General features: G+C 54.8%; 1 long non-coding RNA gene across 1 annotated transcript; it reads left to right on the forward strand.

Annotated features, from left to right (window-relative positions):
* Nucleotides 1-372: 372 nt before the first annotated feature.
* LOC129406585 (uncharacterized) lies at nt 373-4,294 on the forward strand. The gene is made up of 3 exons (XR_008631087.1): nt 373-460; nt 1,967-2,088; nt 4,171-4,294. It is a non-coding gene; the product is annotated as an uncharacterized LOC129406585 (long non-coding RNA).
* Nucleotides 4,295-7,096: the final 2,802 nt, after the last annotated feature.

Raw genomic sequence — 7,096 nt, forward strand, 5'->3', positions numbered from 1 at the left:
GAAGGAAATAGTAACGATGCAACCTTATAACCTTTAAAAGGCAGAAAACAAGCTGTAAAATAATCCAAGTATTCAGTTTTTGAAAAATCCCAGCAACCTTGGCCAAATCCTTGACAAGTCTGCTGAAAAACAAACAGGAAACCGGGATCACAGCAACAGGGTACACATAGCAACAGCTTTGCTGCTGGGCCCCGGGCTGCAGGGAGCCAGGCTTGTGTGGGCCCCAAGCAGAGCAGCCGAGCAACTGGGCCTCCAGGGGCCGTCTGCCCTCCTCATGGCTGCGCCAGACGGGCTGCTGATCCCTGGAGTTCGGGGAGGGAGGGGCAGCTGGGCAGACGCGGGTGCATGGTGACTCCATCTCCCTGCAGCTCCCTGAGGGGTCCGGCCTGCTGTGTGCACCTGTCTCTGTCGCCCACCTGCCTCTGCACCGATCTCCTTCCCATCTGCCTTGTCATCTCAGGTACGACAGCGCACACCGCTGAGTCCTGCCGGCCACTGTGCTGGCAGTGAGTGTCCCTGCTCCTGAGAAGGAGTGAGGCTCTCAGGACGCCAGTCACAGTACTAATGGGCTGTTGCGTGTTGCTTTCCTAAAGGGGGACCCGAGAAACAGCCATGCGGAGCCTAAGGAAGGCCTGCCATCCAGTTAGGTGGCCTGCCTCCTTGTCTGAGGTGGCACTGGGGAAGGAGGTTGACCTGGTGATCCTGACTAGGGTCCACACTGACCATTCTGAGTGAGCACGGGGCCTCTGGGCTGGTGGGAAGGTTCCAGAACCAGATCAGAGTGACAGCAGAACAAACAGTTCTGCAGTTTTACTGCACTAGCACCAACCCTTCCGACAGGTCTATTTGGTTGTATGTCTGGACACAGATGCAGTTAGCCTCCATAACAGAAGGGAGACACCACATACAGGAGACCCAGTATTATTACATAGAAGGCAGAATCTTCTTCCCAGCATAGCGATTCTGAAATTTCTTTCTAAAATTGAGTTGTGTGCTGGTGGTGTCAATATGTCTCAGTCTTTCCACGTGGATGATCATTTGGCCTGAAGAGGAGGAGACATGGCAGGGAAGGCCGTACGGAGCTAGGGACCCTGCCAGACCTCCTGCAGAACACGGAGCATTTTCTTGGCCTTTAAACTCATTCTCAGGCCTGAACCCTCTCGTGAGAGATGGCAGGGCTGGACTTGGGGAGGATCATACTGAGTGGAATAAGTCAGAAAACAAGCCCCTCATGGTGCCACACACTGAAATAGGGCAGAGAACATGCACACCTGTGTGATGCCATGCACACATCAGCTCCTGGGCTCTTCATGTCTCATACAGAATGTCGTGGGGTTGGCACCACAGCACAGTGAGGAAGGTGCTCGCCTTGCATGCGGCCAACCTGGTACCCTATATGGTCCCTGAGCACCTTCAGGAATGATTCCTGAGTGCAGAGCTGAGACAGCCCTGAGCAGCACTAGGGGTGGGATGGAAGAAAAACAAGAAAGATCTTTAGTCTGAGTGTCACCCCTGTGTCCTTGCAGTAGTTCAAGGCTTAGCTACAATGGTTGAACACAGTTATATCCTTGGGTGCGGATGCATAGAGCCAAAGGGAGCCCCGGAGCCCAAGTGGGTGGTGGCCCCCATGTTAGATAAAGCTGCCTCAGCTTCTGGGTTCTGGTGGCCTGGCCTTGGCCAGTCTTACACGCTTGGTAATACTGTGACGGGGAATTGCCAAGTCAGTGCCTCATGTCACCCACAGTTTGCGGCCCGGGGTCCATGTGCAGGCACCATAGACAGGGGCTGTGCTGGCCACTCAGGCTAGAGCCACAGGTGCAGTGGACAGTCTGTGAGAGATTGTGTTGTGCATTTTCCCTGGGGCGAGCACCCCGTGGCTCACTGCCAGGCTGAAACCTGCTGCCAGCTGGCCACCAGGGAGAGGATCTGGATACTCAGAAATGACTTTTCCTCTTTCAAACTCTAGCGCATGATCTTGCAGAGGAACAGGCGAAGCAGTGACTGCGCCATCCAGGGCACTTGATAGGCTTGTACTGTCTCACTGCTCAGCCGTCTCATCCAGACCAGCCCATGGGTTCAGTTTGGCCGGTGAGTGTGCCCTTGGCCCACCACTCACAGCCATGCTAGCAGCATCAACAGGAAGGAGGGAGGGAGGGAGGGAGGGAGGGAAGGAGGGAGGGAGAGAGAGAACACAAACACAAACATAATTCCCATAAAAAATGGGTCAGGTGGGTGCTGAAGTTTTATTTGCAGCAAGGAACAAGCAAACTGAGAAAGGTAGTGCAAAAGATCATATTTACAAACCCAAGCCCCACCAGGAATGATCCCTGAGTGCAGATCTGGGAGAGCGCCCAGAGAACCACTGGGGGTGGCCCTAAACCCCAAAATAAATAAACAAAACCCTGGATTGTTTTGAGCCAGAGAGATTACAAGAGTCAGGGCACATGCCTGCACCACCTCAGTTCTACCCCCAGCTCCACAGGGCCCTGGCACTGCTGGGTGTGACCTGGGATGCCCCAATGCCCCCTAGATGTGGCCCTAGTCCCTGGCGCTGATCAAGCCTCAGTAGCTGACTGAGGCAGCCGAGAGCCATCACCGTCCTGTCCCTCCCCAACCCCTGGTCTGTTCATGGCAGTGGGGACAGCAGAGGAAAGAGCCTCTTGGTCGAGGAGGACATCAGGCAAAGAGCTGGGAAGGACCAGGTTGGGGGAGTGGGAGGTGCAGGGTCCTCGGGTTCCTGTCAGCTGCTGGCTGCAGAGCTGGCCTCCAGCCTGAGGGTGGCGCTGTGATTGCTCTCTCCCTAGGAAGTTCGAGGGCCCACAAGGATTGGGCCTACCTCCTTCCTGAAAAAAACAGTTCCCCCTGGAAATCTCCCTTCAGGGCACCTGATCAGGGGTTCTTAGGCCCACCAGGGAGAGGGCTCCCAGGCAGCGCGTCCCGAGCTCAGGCCTCCATCTGCAGCTTTGCCCACCTCACTACTCATGTGCACAGACAGGTGCCAGATCTCGGGCTCCCCCAGCGCTGTCCTGGCCACCCACGGACAGGCTCTCCACTGCCGCTGCAAACCACACTGCAGTGTGCAGAGCTCACGCTGGCTCTGCACTCAGGATCACTCCCCGCACTCAGGGTCCCTCCCCGCTCTGCACTCAGGGTCCCTCCCTGCTCTGCACTCAGGGTCCCTCCCTGCTCTGCACTCAGGGTCCCTCCCTGCTCTGCACTCAGGGTCCCTCCCCGCTCCTCCGCACTCAGGGTCACTCCCTGATTCCTTCTCTTGGTGCTTAGGGACCCCTTGCAGTGCGAGGGATCAAACCAGGTCAGGAGCAGGTATACCCAATGGCTATTATCTTTCGTTCAGTAAGTCTTAAAATTTAGGAACTAATATCATGTCCTTATTGATCTGTGACAGTTTTTGGCTGGAAGATAAATATAAGATTGAAAATAAGTATCCAGAATGCAAATTCAGTGGCCAGAAAGACGGTTCAGGGGCTGTGTTCCCCATATGTGGGGACAGGACGTGACCTCTGGGAGCAAGCCCTGAGCGCTGAGCTGCAAGTAGCTCTTGAGCACTGGGGTGGCCTAAAAACCAAAATGCACAAATCCAGGGATTTTATTATTATATTATCAATTACTAACTTCACCATTTGTGTGTGTGTGTGTGTGTGTGTGTGTGTGTGTGTGTGTGTGTGTGTGTGTGTGTCACAGCCAGCAATGCTCAGGGCTTACTCCTGGCCCTCAAGAATTTTTCCTGCCAGGCTCTGGAACCATATGGGATGCTGGGGTTTGAACTCGGTTGGCTGCATGCAAGGCATGTACCCTCCCCACTGTAGTATTGTTCCGGCCCCACCATTTGTTTCTACTATTGTGGATTTTTTTCCCATTATGGAGCATCAAGGGGCCAGAGCGGTAGTTCCGTGAGGAGAGCATTTGTCTTGCATGCGGCTGAAACTATGTTCAATCCACAGCATCCCATATGTCCTCCAAGTACCTCCAGAAATGATCCCTGAGCATCACCAGGTGTGGCCCAAATCCTCCTCACACTCCCTAAAGATGTGTTTTTATCTGAATGCAATGATATCCAAGTTCTGTTTTTTCTCTAAGTTCAAAGACAACTGTGAGTCTAACGGCACAGCAAGTACAGGTGCATCTGATCTCTCTCCCCTCTGTGTGCAGCAGGACTAAAGCCAGCCTGAACATCCTCTCAGTGGCCAGTGGTGGGTGGCCCCTGGGATGCCAAGCTCAGCCTTGTGACATGGACACCACAGAACACTGTGAACTGGGGCGCAGCTGCTTCTAGCCCAGTCAGGAGGTGCCATGGGGCTGCCTTCTGCAAAATAAAGCCTTGCTAGTCACAGTGCCGCCTGTCTGAGCGCCGGCCCACCCAGCCACTTGGGTGCGGGGCCCGCAGCAGGGCCTGTAGTGGGAAGGGGTAGTGCACATGGGTCCAGCGAGACGGCTCACACCTGCCTTGCTGAGCCCACGCACATGAAAGTGCCCTCGGACTTCTTCCCTTCCCCAGCTGCTGCCCCTCCCCTCACTGTGGTTCTCGGGGACCCGTGCTCCCTCGCACACTTTGGCTGGAGTGCTGGCAGGGGTGGCCCGTAGGGAAGGCATGCTTTGGTGTGGAGCCAAGGAGGCCCCTAGGCAGCGCCTTGCCACCTGAGCCACACTCCCAGGCCCCACCAGCTTCTCAGTGCCCCCTCCTCCCCACCCAGCCCTGTTACCTGTTTTCATCCCCCAGTGCTCACCTTGGCGCACCAGGGGGTGAGGGGCTCTCCCTGAGTGCCCCCAAAGCTGTGTGTGTGGAAGCCCAGCAGTGTTCCCAGCACAGCCGTGTCTCTGAGTGCTGGCAGGGAACCCTCCGGTCTGGCTGGGTTTTGTCGGGAGTGACCCTGTCAACAGGACAGCAGGACAGTGACAGTGCAAGTGGAGGTCTGGAGCTGGACACTATGGCCCGTGTCCCACAGGGCCTCGATGGGTGGCTGACGTCTGGGCAGTTTGTTCCCAGGACAGTCGGTGGTTGGTCCACACCCCTGTCCCTGCACTCCTGGCTCTTCAACTGTCTCGACAGAGGTGACGGGTGACATGGCACCCTGGGAGGTGGGGCTCTCTCTGGAGTCCATGTCACCTTTACTCCGGTCAGAGGGACATTGAAGAAAGGGTTCCTGCCCCATTCCCAGCCCAATCTACCTGGGGATAGGGAACGGGCATCATTTCCCGCCCTTCAGCTCCTCTGCAGAAGGCCTGTTTCTGAAACGCTGCCATGAAGAACCAGGGTGAGGACAGGATGGGATCACCACCATCTGGGCCACTCATGAGGCCATACAAATCAGGAAATTTGGGGCTGGAAGTGCCGCCCTAGTATCTCACCACCTCCAGGAAGCCTTCCGGAGTGATTCAGGAAGAGCTAGAAGCTTAACTTAGTCCATCTGGGACTCTCACAGGTAACCACACCCTGCCCCATCTCTTTTAGTTATGTAGAGGTGGTTAGCAAAATGCCTGATTGGTGAAGACCAGAGGAGCCCAGACTGCTGCTGCGCGTCCGGCTAGACCTGGGAACTGACTGCAGGAGAGGGGCCTGCAGCCCCTCCCAGTACAGGCCACCAAGGAGATTGCGGGTGGCGGGGGGGGGGAGCTGTTGGCCAGCCCTGTGATCTCCCCCAATTCCCACGTGCACCTCTAGGAAGGGCAGAGCTTGGTCGTCAAGACCACCGAGCTGGTCCCTCCTGCCTGTCTAGTGGAGCCCTATAAACTGCAGAGGGTTGTGGGGAGCACCCTGCGAGGAAGCTGCAGGGGTCACTGACCTGGCCCAGGTGGGACTGCCTCTTCTCTCTGAGGACTCCTTTACTGTCTGTTGTAGGAAGTCATGGCCCGGGCCCGAGCAACAGTCCAGGGCATAGGGCTGATCCTACTTAGCATCTTGATTCGTGACGCCAGCCACAGGATCTCCTCTGCCAACAGAGCCACTCTTGGCTATTGCTCTGTGTCTTGTGTCTTGCAGCCGGGAGAAGCTCTTGTTCCTAGCCTGGGCTGGTCTCACCTGCCCCTGCTGGGCCACTGGATGGACAAGTTCAAGTCCAAGTGCTTGTGTTCCTGCCATGGGCACTGTCCAGCCACCAGCCTGCCAGGCTGCCACTCACACCTGGCAGAAATGGTCTGGGGCAGTGTTTTGTTTGGGGGCCTCACCCAGTGGTGCTTAGGCCTAACTTCTGATGGAACTCGGGGGGACTACATGTGATGCCAGCAATTGAACTCGGGTCAGCCGTGTGCAAGCAGATGCCTTAGCTCTTGTCCTCTCTCTCCAGCCCATGAAACATTAAAAAAAAAAAAAAAAGTCCTATTGACATCCAGACAGATGGCTCAAAAGGTTGACCTCACGCTTGTATGCAGAAGGCCCAGGTTTAATCCCTGGCAAGTGCCTGGTCCGCTTAGTACTGAACACCGTGTGACACCCAGCTGTAAGTTGGAAGTAGCCCCTGAGCATTGTCAGGTGTGTCCCAAAAGCAAAACAAAAATCTGAGTCAATGACCCAAAGGCCCTGCACATTCTTTGCCTGTCTGTGCCTCAGGTGTGATGCTGCAGCTGCTCAGGGTCCCAGGGCACCGCAAGCTGGGTGGCCCAACCAAAATCCCCTCTTTTATTTGTCTGGAATATGAAAAAGCTGTGGTTTGCACACAGTGGGTTTTTATTTTTAAGATTAACAGCTCACTAAAGTTAATGCTAAATTAATACAAGTAATAATACTCAGAATAAGCAACAGATGCGAGTTCCCTTCTAACAAATGGCTCCAGGTGTTACAACAACTTGGAAAATGATTTTGTCTGTGAATACATTTTGCAATAACATTTTGTCTTGGAGAGCTGTGTGTGGGCTGAGAGACCCTGCAACAGACAGCATCAGAATTCGACGAACTCTTCATGACATGGTCTGAGGCCCTGGAGGTTTCTCTGGAGCTATTTTGGTGCATTTGCTGTTTGTTGCTAAATGGGACTGGACATAAACATGAGCATCAAAGGAAAAGCCAAATTAAATGTCATTAGATGTGACCCCTGAAAACGATTTTTGGTCAGACCCAGCCATGTGTAGGAGACTGGGGTGC

Source organism: Sorex araneus, chromosome 7 (assembly GCF_027595985.1).
Source record: "Sorex araneus isolate mSorAra2 chromosome 7, mSorAra2.pri, whole genome shotgun sequence".
Classification (NCBI taxonomy): Eukaryota; Metazoa; Chordata; class Mammalia; order Eulipotyphla; family Soricidae; genus Sorex; species Sorex araneus.